The 12,715-nt window shown below is 44.3% G+C and overlaps 1 long non-coding RNA gene across 1 annotated transcript in view; it reads left to right on the top strand.

The window, feature by feature from the left end:
* LOC311608282 overlaps nucleotides 1-4,641 on the top strand; it is a 34,138-nt gene extending 29,497 nt beyond the window's left edge. Inside the window, exon 2 of the long non-coding RNA XR_014782887.1 lies at nucleotides 3,830-4,641. This is a non-coding gene — a long non-coding RNA (uncharacterized lncRNA). The remainder of the gene's footprint in view (nucleotides 1-3,829) is intronic.
* Nucleotides 4,642-12,715: the final 8,074 nt, after the last annotated feature.

Here is a 12,715-nt window from a genome sequence, read left to right as displayed (position 1 = left end):
GCAGAGGCCAGCATGGTCTACTGAGCTACTTCCAGGGCAGCCAAGGCTACACAGAGAAACCATGTCTCAAACATGGTTGAGACAAAACAAAACAAGAAACAACAGTATATATTTATATGTTTTAAAGGTTACATGAGGTAGTATATACAAGAAACTCACGAGAGGCCTGTAGAAAACATGATATTCAGCCCACATAACCAAGATAAATAGAAATAAAAATATTCTCATGGGAAGAGGCCTTGAACCAAGAGTTACTACTTCTCTGAACTCTACTTTCTTCTCTTGCAAAGTGCAGACATGAGATCTTTAAAGTCCTATTACTCAAAGCAACAATAATGATAGTAACATATAGGAAGTGCTCACACAGCCCAGGCACTATTCTCACTGGGTTTTTTTGTTTGTTTGCTTGCTTGCTTGTTTGTTTTTGTTTTGTTTTGTTTTGTTTTCCCAGAAAGGCTTTCTCTGTGTAGCCTTAGCTGCCTAGACTCACTTTGTAGACCAGGCTGGCCTCAAACTCACAGAGATCCGCCTGCCTCTGCCTCCCGAGTGCTGGGATTAAAGGCATGTGCCACCACCGCCCAGCACCACTATTCTCACTGTTATACTGAGTCACTGTGGTCTTCACAGAAAACCTGCACAGCCTTTGCTTTCTACTAATATTTGGAGGAAACTCCTATTTCTAATTTCATTTTACTTTAAGGCTTCTAAAAACATAATAGCTTTTCGTTGTTTTTAAAAACATTTATGTGCATGAGTGTGTGCGTGTGTGCATGTGTGCTTGTGTGTTTGTGAGTGCACGCACTCCTGTTTGTGCGGGCAAGCGTGTGGCATGGTGCATATGTGGAGATCAGAGGACATCTTGTGGGAGTCAGTTCTGTCCTCCCACCATGTGGTCCTGGTGATTAAAATCATGATAGTAGGCTTGGCTGCAAGTGCCTTAAACCTGCCCTGATGGTTTGAGTGAGACCAGCCCCCATAGGGTCATATGTTTGAATACTTGGTCTCTAGTTGGAGGAACTGATTGGGAGGATTAGGAGAGATGGCTTTGTCAGAGGAGGTGTGTCACCAAAGGCAGGCTTTAAGGTTTCACAAAGCCCAAGCCATAGTCAGCTCTCTCTGCCTCATGATTGTGTCTCAAGATGTGAGCTCTAAGCCAATGATCCAGTGCCAGGCACTCCTTCCTTCTGCCCTGCTCCTGCCATGATGACCATAGACTCTAACCCTTTGAAACTGTCAGCCCACAATAACCTTTCTCCCTGTAAGCTGCCTTGGTGATGGTGTATTATCACAGCAACAGAAAAGTAGCTAAGACACTTGCTAAGCCATTTCTTTGACCCTTAAAGCGTTTTTATTATTATTAAAACTTGAAAGGTCTTTTCTTTTTTTAAAGAAAAAAGTAAATGCCAAGAAAACTCTACATTAGTTATCTAATGGTATTCAACAAATTATCCCCAAAGCTTACTGCTATAGGCATCAAGCATTCCTTGTCCTGTGTAAATCCTGAGAGTTGGGAACCCAACTACAGTGCTTCTGCCTCAGGGTCTCTCGTGAGGTTACAGGGCAGTTGTCTGAATATACTGGTGAGCTTGTTCATGTAGATACTAGAATAGATTTCAAGCCCCCATCATACAGGACTTGAACAAGGTCTGTGTGATCTGTCTGGAATACACATCCTTAATCCCTCTGGCTGAAATTTAGTACATGTCTTTAATCCTAAACAATGACGTCTATTGAGGGGCAGACAAAGCGATGAATCAGAGAGAGATTTGACAGACTAAGTAAGAGAGTTGAGTGCAGTTGAGTTTGTGCAGTTCTGTTTGTGGAGTTCAGAGGCAGTTTTTCTAAGCAAAGCAAATCACTGAAAAGCAGAGAGATGCCAGTTTGAATCAGTCCTCTTGGAGAGGAGTCTGAAGCTGGAACATCTGAGTTGAACTTGGCAGCTAGAGCTCAGAAAGAACTAGAAAGGGTGAGCTTATTCACCAGTAAGTCTCAGAGGCTGAAAACATTCCAGGCCTAGGTTAGCAGATGGAGGCTGGAAGCTAAAGCCTTCAAGGTCTGTGCTTGCAGAAGATTAGATTGTATGGAGGCTAGAAGCTTCCAGGCCTAGGCTGGGGATATTTAGATAGAGACTCTCTGGCCTCAGTCCTCGTAAGCTTGGGTACAGCTCTCATCTTAATCCTTCAGCCCAGGAAATAAAAACAACATTTACAGAGGCCATTGTTTTTTTCCACATTATCTTTGCTAGAAGAAAGTCAAGTCTGGCTCAAACTCAAAAGGGAAGTCAAGCTCCACTGCTTAAAGGAAGAATATCAGAGCTTGAATAATATATCACAGCTGATCAGAGGCCACCTACAGTAAGGAAAGCTGTCAGCGTAATGCTTACTGCAGTACAACAAGCAGTGTTCCCTGCCTCAGCCTCCTGAGCACTGGGATTGCAGATGTGAGGTACCAAACCAAGGCTGAGGGGGCTTTATAGCCACAAAAGGCACAGGGAAGGATGGAACAGCTGGGTAGTCACTGCCTCAAGTTAGCAATGATTACATCTAACCTATCCTTCTTTAAAAATATTTTTTCTTTTTTTAAAAAATAATTTTAAAATATTTAAATTTTTTAAGGGTTTCTCTGTGGAGCCTTGGCTGCCCTGGACTTGCTTTGTAGACCAGGCTGGCCTGGAATTCTCAGAACTCTGCCTCCTGAGTATTGGGATTAAAGGAGTAAGCCACCACACCTGGCCTTTTTTTTTTTTTTAAACTGTTTAACCATAGTTAAACATCTCCCAGAAAGGTATGAGTCCATTTTCCCGTACTAACATCTACAATCAATATTGCCAGATTTTTTCACTTTTGCCAGACTCATTTAAGGGTTTATAGAAGCAGGCATGCATAAGGGTATTGCTTATCTTGTGTTAGAGGCACAAATGTAATGGGAAAATATCGCCTCTGCAGCCCCTCATTTGGTGGAGTGCTCATTTGGCTAATGTATCATTACTGAGGCTCTTAGAAAATGCAATAATTAAGTGAATTCCCTCAGGATTCCCAGGAGCCTCTGGAACAAAGCCAGAGGCTACCCTGACAGGCTACCCTGGAATCCACAAGGGCCACTTCAGTCCTGTGAGCCCTCTCCTCCCTTACTGCCCCTGGTACCCAGGAGCCACTTACACTCCTGCCACAGGGAACATGAGAGGATCTCATGAAAACCGCCACATCCAGCCTTCATCCATAAGCGCACATCCATCTCCCGTCCTCTCCCTTCATTATGGCTCCGGGGTGTTCCTCTGACACTATTCCCTAAGGTCAACTGATAAAGGCATTTGGGAGAAAGAAAGGTACTTTCATGATCCTATCAGTGGACCAGGAAGATGAAGAGGACTAAGGATGTGACTCAGTGGTAGAACCGTGTGTTGCTATAGACCACCTGAGGACACTTTACAGAGTCCTCACCAGAAAGGAAGCAGTAGTCGCTAGCCACGGCCCCTCAGACCTGGCCCCCCAGAACCATGAATCCAGTAGGCAGGACATGGGTTAGGATCTCCTGCGTGTAGCCCTAAGAAAGCATTGCCTTCTTCCTGCCTAAGACAAGTCCTGTCTCAGCGGTCATTCCTCTCTGACCCTCCCACGGCTCTTGCTTTATAGATGATGACTTCTTTTGCCTCCTGGTTAACTGCACTTCCTTCCTCTTGCCCTCGGTTCCGCTTTATGTAAGCACACACAAATCCTCCATTGAGTCCTTAGTCTTCTTTTGCTTATTATGATTTGTTTTCAGGACCAACCATCACTTCCCCAGAAAGGCATTTCCTTTTACCCAGAACACTTCTCCTTTTCCTTTGTAGCACTGACAAAACCAGAATTCTACGACGCCACTATGTGTGGGCCTGCCCTGCTCCTGTGCCGTCAGCTCGAGCAATCACAGGACACCTCTGAGCTTGTCTGCCTCATAAATAAGTGATGCCCAGCCCAGAGCCACACACTCCCACCTTTGGTCTATACACCTGCATCTGATGAGTATTTCCAAATGGGAACTCTGCTGTTGTCTGCCTCACCCCTGTGCCCCGCCCCCACCTGCAAAGTACCATTGGATCCTGAGCCAGCAGAGCAAAGACCAACTCAAAATGATCCTGGGAAAGCAGCTCCATCTTGCTCCTCCTCAAAAGCCAAAGGAATACTGCTGTGGGGTGTTCAATGAAGAAACTGCATCCGTGTTAAAGATCCCAAGGAGCGTTTGACCTTGGCTAACTCAATCACCATGATTGTGGATGGAATCCTGTAGGTCAAGAGCCAAAATCATCTCGGAGTGCTTCAGAGCCCTTTAATAGCCAATTAGCTACCTTTTGTATCTGACCTGGCATTCTCCCGAGTAACAGACACATTTGTTGGCTGCATGGCTGAGCTTATGGGACCTCTACCTCTACCTCCACTGTAAGGCCGTAACACCTGGTTTCCCCACTCCCTGCCCCCTTTCGCTGTGGCCTGGTTATCTGATGATGTACTGGGTTATGTCTCTCTTTTCTTCTGTGACCTTAAAAAGTCATGTAACTCCTCCATATGAAGCAAGTCATTCAGGAGGCCTTGAGTCCATGATCCTTCATGGCTGTGATCATTCATATGCAATTCAGAATAAACTGTGCTCTGGTTTCCTTCAAAAGCAGAGCCATTATTTTATGCTAGCCCTACCTTTCCTAATACAAGAAGCAAGAGAGGAAAAATCCAATAGGCTAATGTTGTTGTTAACTGACAGCCCTGGTGAAAAGAAGTGGCAGGGGCATCAGGCTTAGCTCAGTGGAGGCCACCTGGTTCGTGTACTTGAGGCCCTCAGTTCTATCCTGAGTGCCCCCCTCCACCACACACACACACAAAGCGGTGAAAACTTTAGATTCTAAACATTAGCATCTGTAAAGGAAGAGATAAACGTTTGCAGCTTCATTCATTTGTTGTTATGGCTGTTTTCTCCTGATCTTTTTCTTCCATGAAAACACTTATGCCTACTGTTTTAAAGGAAAGGGACTGTTGTGTTTCCTGAGCATTTATGATAGGCCAGGCACTAGCTAAATGCCTTATTCGCTTTCTCCCATTTGATGTAGTTTTCTTTAAACCTGACAAGACATTCGCATCCCCATCATTGTCAGTCTGACTCCACATAAGAAGCACTATGGAAACACTCCTGTGGGTGTGTCTGAGGGCTCTTCCAGAAAGGTTTAACTGCAGAGGGAAGACCCGCTCCTAGTGTGGGTGGCACCCATGGGATGGGGAGGGAGCTGGCCAGCAGCACTCATAGTCTCTGCCTCCTGACTGGAGACAGCACAATGTGGTCGGCTTCCTCACGCTCCTGATGCCATGTCTTGATAGCCGTAATGGATGGTACCTTCAAACTGTGAGCCCAAGTAGTCTTCCCCTGTCGAGCTGTGCTTTTCAGTGAATGTTTTATCACATCAATGAGAAAAGTAATTAAAATACATTAAAAATTAAATGACAGGACAAAACAATCAAATGCACCAGGAAAAAGAAATGTTACATTCTGAGAAAGTTCAAAGGCCCTGTACAAGATATGTGGAGGTTTTTGTTAGTTAAAATTAGGCTACAGGTCACCTTGTCTATGTGACCCTGAAAGGCTTTGGGCTTCCCACAAACTGCTCTTGCATCTCTCTTTCTGTTTCTCCCCTCTCCTCTCCCACATTTTTCCCTTTCTCTCTCTTTTTAAAAATTTATTTATTTATTTATTGGGTATACAATCTTTTGCCTGCATATACATCTGAACATCAGAAGAGGGCACCAAATCTCATTATAGATGATCATGAGTGCTGCTGGGAATTGAACGCGGGACCTTTGGAAGAGCAATCAGTGCCCTTAACCTCTAAGCCATCTCCCCAGCCCCCTCCCTGTCTCTCTCTTCACCCAACTCTCTGAGTACCTCTTTGCCCTTTTTCACCTTTGTTGGGGGCTGGTCTGGTGACATACAGTCTGATGCTAACTCCTGGCTCCCAAGATCCAGCTGCTGCCCAAGGAGCACACTTTCACCTATACCTGTCTTTGTTGTGTAAACCTTGCCTAAGAAATTATTTCTGCTTGACCAATAGAAAGCTGATCCCCAGGCAGGGCTCCGCAAAGGCTCAGGTAGTGGGTGGGAGTGGGGGCTGAGGAAGAGAAGGGTCTCGGAAGGAGAAGCAGACAGGTGTTGGAAGAGGAAGGAGGGAGCACCAGTGCGCCAGGTTAGCCTGGAGGGAAACACCTGGGCCGTTTGGAGGTCGGTCTGATGTACTGTGATGCTAGTTACTGGTTCACAAGATCTAGTTACTGCCCTGAATCTTGCCTTCCAGATGGGCTGAATAAATAGACCTGAGCAAGGCAGAAGGAAGCGGCAGAGTGAAGATTCTTGGGCTTTGAGCAGAGAGGATCCCAGGAGAGAGAGAGCGGATTGGTGGAGGATGATGGAGGAGGAGGGAGGAGGATGGAGGAGGAGGGAGGAGGATGGAGGAGGATGGAGGATGATGGAGGAGGATGGAGGAGGATGGAGGATGATGGAGGAGGATGGAGGAGGATGGAGGAGGATGGAGGAGGATCGCCACGGGATAGGAAAAGGGTCCCAGGGGCCCAGAGGAGGACTCGAAAGTTCCTCATGGAAAGACATAGCCAAAATGAACAACCTTAACAAGCATCTTGGCATGATGGACGGGAGGTAGCCCAAATAGAGATTATTAGAAGCCGATGGCACGGGGTGGAAACCGGGGGCTAATGGAGAATAGCTTCGGAGGCAATGCCTGCCTTGCCCCAGGTAAAGGCTTACTCTAAACTACACCAGGTGTCCATGTATTGATTGTAAAAGCGGGTTAGTTAATACCACTGCCTTCTTAACTACAGCCTAGTAATAAGTGTGTATTAGGCCATACTTTTAAATTAACCACAACAGCTAGATTGGCATGGATAGAAAAAGCAATCCAGAATTAGCAAGTATTTTGGAATTATGAACAGGCAGTAGCCCAGGTAGAAATTATTAGAGCAGATGGCATGGTATGGGGCATGGGAAGTAAGAATACTTCAAGAAATAAGGCTATTCTAAAATCTATCAGGTGTCTGTCTTTATTGATTGTGATATCGGGTTAGATAATATCGCTGTAATAAATATAAGGTTAATAATAAGCAGCATATTTTATATTAATCACAACAACCTTTCACTTAATCTGATTACTTTCTGCCTTTTCACTTTTCTTCTTGCCTGTTATCTTGTAAACCCCTCAACGACTTCATCGTTCTTTGGAGCCCCAAAGGCTACTGGCCGCCCAGCTGTCAGCCCCGTGAAAGCAAACAGAGAGAAATGCGTCCGTCCCCCTGAGCTAGAATTAGTTGGCAGCCGGGTGTTGTGGTGCAGTGTGCAACCTAGAGATAAAGTCCCAGATGCTCACCAGGCTTTTTAGCTAATGACAGCGTTCCCAGAGCAAGTCCCAACATTTGATCCGATTACTGGGCCTGCTGAGGTTCTCCAGGGTCCATGTTGGGTAAGCGGCTTGTAACCTGAGGACTTGGCGTTTTATCTGCGCAAAAGATGCTGCAGAGAAAAGTTTCCTGACACTTTGGATGGTAAGAACGGAAACCTCAAAGGGCAGAGCTCTGCCGTGTGGACTTCTGAAAGTAACGTCGTGTGGAAATTTCAAGAAAACCAAGTCTGTTTACCAACTCCTCTACCTGCTCATAAGGTCTGAGAGTGCAGTCGCTTTTGGAAACTCAACCTAGATGCGTCCCCTTAGGGCGAGTGTTCAAATCAAAGCTTCCTTCAAAAGCCGAGGCAAGCCGGGTGTGGTACACACCTTTAATCCCAGCGCTCGAGAGGCAGAGGCAGGCAGATCTTTGTGAGTTCGAGGCCAGCCTGGTCTACAGAATGAATTCCAGGACAGCCAGGGCTATGCAGAGAATCCTGGTCTTGGAAAAAACAAAAAACAAAACAAGCAAACAAAAAAACCCAAGGGGTGGGGGAGCTGAGACAGATCAAGAGAGAAGTCATTTCTTTTATTCTATTTAAAGAAAAGGGTATTGATTTATTTGTCACACTTCTCAGGTACTTTGTGAGTATCAGACCTGATATTTAAACAAGGCAAAATCTGGAGATTAAGGAGATGCTATAAATCATGAGAATCACTTGTCTCTTCCCCGCCCGCCCCTCCGAACCAACAGACAGGAAAGAAAATTAGTGTGGAAGAACAGAGCTGCTGGGTAGGTGGCTGATAGCTGGGGCTGATGGTCTGACAACATTTTATGAGAGAATTTTGCTGACTGACAAAATGCAGTAAGTTACGAAATGCTGAGAGACGGTGTTAGGCGTACGTAAAGACCAAAGTATTGTTTCTGCAAATAAAGCAGAGTTTTACGTCTACAGAGCTTATGTCTTTCACCTTTCCCGGAGACAAATGGTTCTTCATTTCATAAAGCAGTCTCCTTGATTAAAAAACAAAACAAAAATATTTAGATCCCTGCTAAGGCATTTTCCTCCATCCCTCCCTCCCTCCCTCCCTCCCTCCCTCCCTCCCTCCCCCAAACTCCCACCCAGTACCCTGAATTGATGCTTTGGTGTTATTTCAATGCATATGTTATTCCGGTGATACAGTGTTCAGTCTCTGCTTAATGAACGCTAAGGTTACACTTTGGAGATGAGACAGTGAATCATCCAACTGGTTTAGCGGGGGAAATGCTATCTTATACTTGGAAGAGAAAGAAGAAGGAAGGAAGGATGGAGGAAGGAGGGGAAGAAGAGAAACAGGGCAGTGGAGCAGGGGAGAATGAGAGCGTATGAGTGTGCCCCTAAATCTCAGAAAAATTCTTCATTCCCTATTATAGTTTCAGTAATAGAATAGCCATGGCAGTTATAAGGACATTTTGCAAATTTGTACTCCAGAAAGGACCACTGTCAGAGCCCTTCTGCCTAACTGCATGTAACTGGCTCCTGACTCAGTCAGGGGTGAGAGGACACTTTCTATCTACCATGCTTTCCAACCCTCTAAGTGACTTGTATAAACTCTCCAGGAAAGGGCCCAGCTTGGCTGCCTCTGCTCAGACACCTGCCAGCCCAGCCCACGGAGAAGGAAAAGGCTATACTCTCGCCTTTGAGTCAAAGCTCCTCTCCAGGCCTCAACTCCCGTTCCTTCCTTCCTTTCTCAGAACGGAATCAAGTTGCAAGCCTAAACGTGGGAAAAGAAGGAGTAGGGCAGGGTAGCCCAAGAGGGTGCTCCTCTTTCTAGCTCCACTGCCTTCTAACTTTTAACTGCTCTTCAAAGCTCTCTTATAGTCCAATGGGAGTGTGTGTGTGTGTGTGTGTGTGTAAGAGAGAGAGAGAGAGAGAGATCCCCTGGAACTGGAGTTACAGACAGTTGTGTGCTGTCATGTGACTGCTGGGAATCAAACCCAGGTCCCCTGGAAGAACAGCCAGTGCTCTTAACCACTGATCCATCTCTCCAGCCCCCTAATGAAACTTTCTTAATCATTGCTTATTTCCAATTTTTTTCTCATAGATGCGCAATTGTTCCCTGGTTCTGCCTGTTTCTGCAATTTGTGTAAGTGGACCTATGTGTAACTCGTCCGTTGTGTTAGGTCTTTGACCACTGATGCACAAAGGTGAGATCCATCCAGCTTGGTTGCTCCATGGTACCCAGCAGCGTGCGCAGATGGTGGTCAGCAACCCGCTCTGCTGCTGGAGAAGATTTAAACTGCGTTCGGTCATCTAACACGACTGCTATACACACTTCTGCACATGGCTCTCTCTGTGTGTGTGTGTGTGTGTGTGTGTGTGTGTGTGTGTGTGTGTGTGTGTGTAGAAGGTCCAGAGTGTGTAAACCTAGAAGCGGGGAGTCTTAGCTCTTAATCAAGATAGATTTTCAATAAGGCAGAAGGAAGAAGTATGAGAGCTGCGGTATGTTATGGTAGCTACAGTTCGCAATATATTAACCCATTTGAAAATTAGTGAGATTTTTTTTAACGCTCCTGCCACAAACACACATTAGCTTATGAGACATTATATATGCCACATTGCTTGATCCATCTTTTCTACAGCGAGTCAAAGAGATTGTACAACAGCAATAAGATGAAGTGTTCGCTTGTCTGCCTCAGACAAGATCCAGGGAAGGGAACCTCAAAAGCAAAGCAGTGCAGACTGCAGCATCCTCATGCACTTGGTGGTGACAGTGATGAGTTCCTTGCTGAATACTGATTCAGTAGGAAGGGAACATGCTATTTTGGCTCTAGAGCATCACTTGACATCTATTATTCCAGGAAGACAGTCAAGAAACTTCACCCAAGTTTCCTGGTTTCTAAGGGCTCAAAGATGGCAGATATTTCATAAGAGATGCTATTGAAAAGGATCTGAAAGGGTGCTAGACAGGAGAAAGAAAACTTGACCTCAAGATGCCCCTATTTACAGTGTGTGTGTGTGTGTGTGTGTGTGTGTGTGTGTGTGTGTGTGTGTTTGGGGGACTGAGCCCAGAGCCCCTATGTTCTACCACCAAGCTACATGCCCAGCCTCTTCTCTGTCCCTATTTATGGAGAGTCATGTGACACTAGACAAAGTGGGTTTCTGTCCAAGTCTTAGTTTCACATCCAAATATATGAAGTGTGGGTTCAATGACCTTTGGGTCACTTGGTGCTCTAGCAGTCTGATGCAGGGCCTCCAGAAACGCTCCTGGAAATAGTAGTTTTGCATGCCCCCTTGTGGTGTTCTCTGGCATTGCAACTAAAGAAACAGCTTTAAAATGGTGGTTTACTGACTCAATTTTCCCTCTGATCTGGAGATACATTTAGCCATTAAAATTAAACAATATGAAAATCAAAGATATTTTGAAGTTATAAGTTTTAGAAAATTCATTTAAACTGAGAGTTTTGTCTCATATAAGCATTTTGAAAATAATTATGGCTTTTAGTAATACAGTTACAATTTTTGTATTTACTTTTTCTATAAATACTTTTTTGTGGTACTGGGGATCAAACTGGTATTTTGTACCATGTGGTACAGAGCCTTGCATAATCTAGGCAGATCTCTACAACTGAAATGCACTTCTACTCTATTTTTCTAAGGTAAATTTATTGTTAATAAAACATAAAACCATACAAGTATATACTGGCACATAAAACCATACAAGTTGTACACGTTATAGGGTACTATGTGATGTTTTAATACATATACATATTGTTAAATGTTTAGGTCAGATTCAATACGTCTCCTCTAATGTTTACAACTTTGTAGTAAAACATTCAAAAATCGTTTCTTATAGCTTTTTGAAGTATGCAACAATATTTTCATTCCACAGTCACTACTACAACACACCAGAACTTGTAACTCTAATTATAAGTCAGTGTCCACTGATCAACCTTTCTTCATCTCCCTTCCCTCCTACCCTCTCTGGCAACTACCATTGCACTCTTGACTATGTGTGCTGTGTGTGTGTGTGTGTGTATGTGTGTGTGTGTGTGTGTGTGTGTGTGTGTGTGTGTGTGTGTGTGTGTGTGTAGGGGTGCATGTAGATGCCCAAGGTCAACATCAGGTATTGCTGCTTTCTTTAGTTGCTCTCCACCTTTTTATTTATTTATTTATTTGTTATTTATTATTTATTTATTTGAGGCAAGGTTTCTCACTAAACTAGAAGCTTCCTGACTTGGTTAAACATGTTAGCCAATCAGCTTCAGGGACTCACCAGTCTCCACCCACCTAGGGCTCAGATTACAGGAGCCTATGCCACCTCCACCTTCTCCTGCTTTTACTTGGGTTCTGGGAATTTGAACTCAGGCTCTCTGCAAACTGAGCTATTTCCCCAACTCCTCCATATTCCACACGTAGATGAGGCTGTGTGGTATTTGTCTGTATGCCCCTGGCTTATTTCCCTTCACATAATGCTCTCCAATCTCGGCCACAGTGCCACTTTCCGACTGAATTTCTCTGTTTTCAAGGAGGGAGTCTGTTGACATGTTTGGCCCAGAGTAAAGATTAGGGAGCTGGGCATGTTAGAGCACACTGTATTCTTTACAAGCCTCGTGTTATGTATAAACGCAGCTCAGCATCACTAGAAGCTGGCTATGGGGGAGGGGGAATTTGTTGTTTCCCTTGGGAATTACAACTGCTGCCCTATACCAAGAGAAAGTATTGGACTACAGATCACTCATCCAGGAAAAGGTCAAAATTCAAAGTACAGTTTTCCCTTAATCTGTATTGGCTCATCGTCATAATGTGGAAACACTGTAAGTCAACATTGTAAGCAACTGGCTGACTGTACAAGAGTTGGGTGACATCTGCCATTTTTAAAAATAAAAATTCCACCAAGGGGAAAAAATAACCTTTTTCATAAACTATAAACTATTTTTCTTCAGGAAAGAAAAATTTAAAAATAAAGATAAACACAAAATACATGAAAAGTAATCAAGTTCTGAATTAGAATATTTTAGTTATCTGTCTCAGCATTTCAGTGAATAAAAATATACATTTGATTATATTTATTTTTAAAAGTCTGAGTTTTCTTTTTTTATCTTTTTATTGGCATTTCCCTTGTTTTCTTTCCCTTTTCCATAGTTCTGCTGTCTTTCTGTTTGTTTGTTTTGTTTTGTTTTGGAGACAGGGTCTCTCTGTTATCTTTGGCTGTCCTGGACTCACTTTGTAGACCAGGCTGGCCTCGAATTCACAGCGATCCGCCTGCCTCTGCCTCCCATGTGCTGGGATTGAAGGCGTGAGCCACCACACCTGGCTCAGTTCTGCT

The sequence above is a fragment of the Acomys minous genome (genome assembly GCF_964271855.1).
Source record: "Acomys minous genome assembly, chromosome: 11".
Taxonomy (NCBI): Eukaryota; Metazoa; Chordata; class Mammalia; order Rodentia; family Muridae; genus Acomys; species Acomys minous.
Note: the sequence above shows the minus strand (reverse complement) of the source record. Positions and strands in the feature narration are given on the sequence as shown.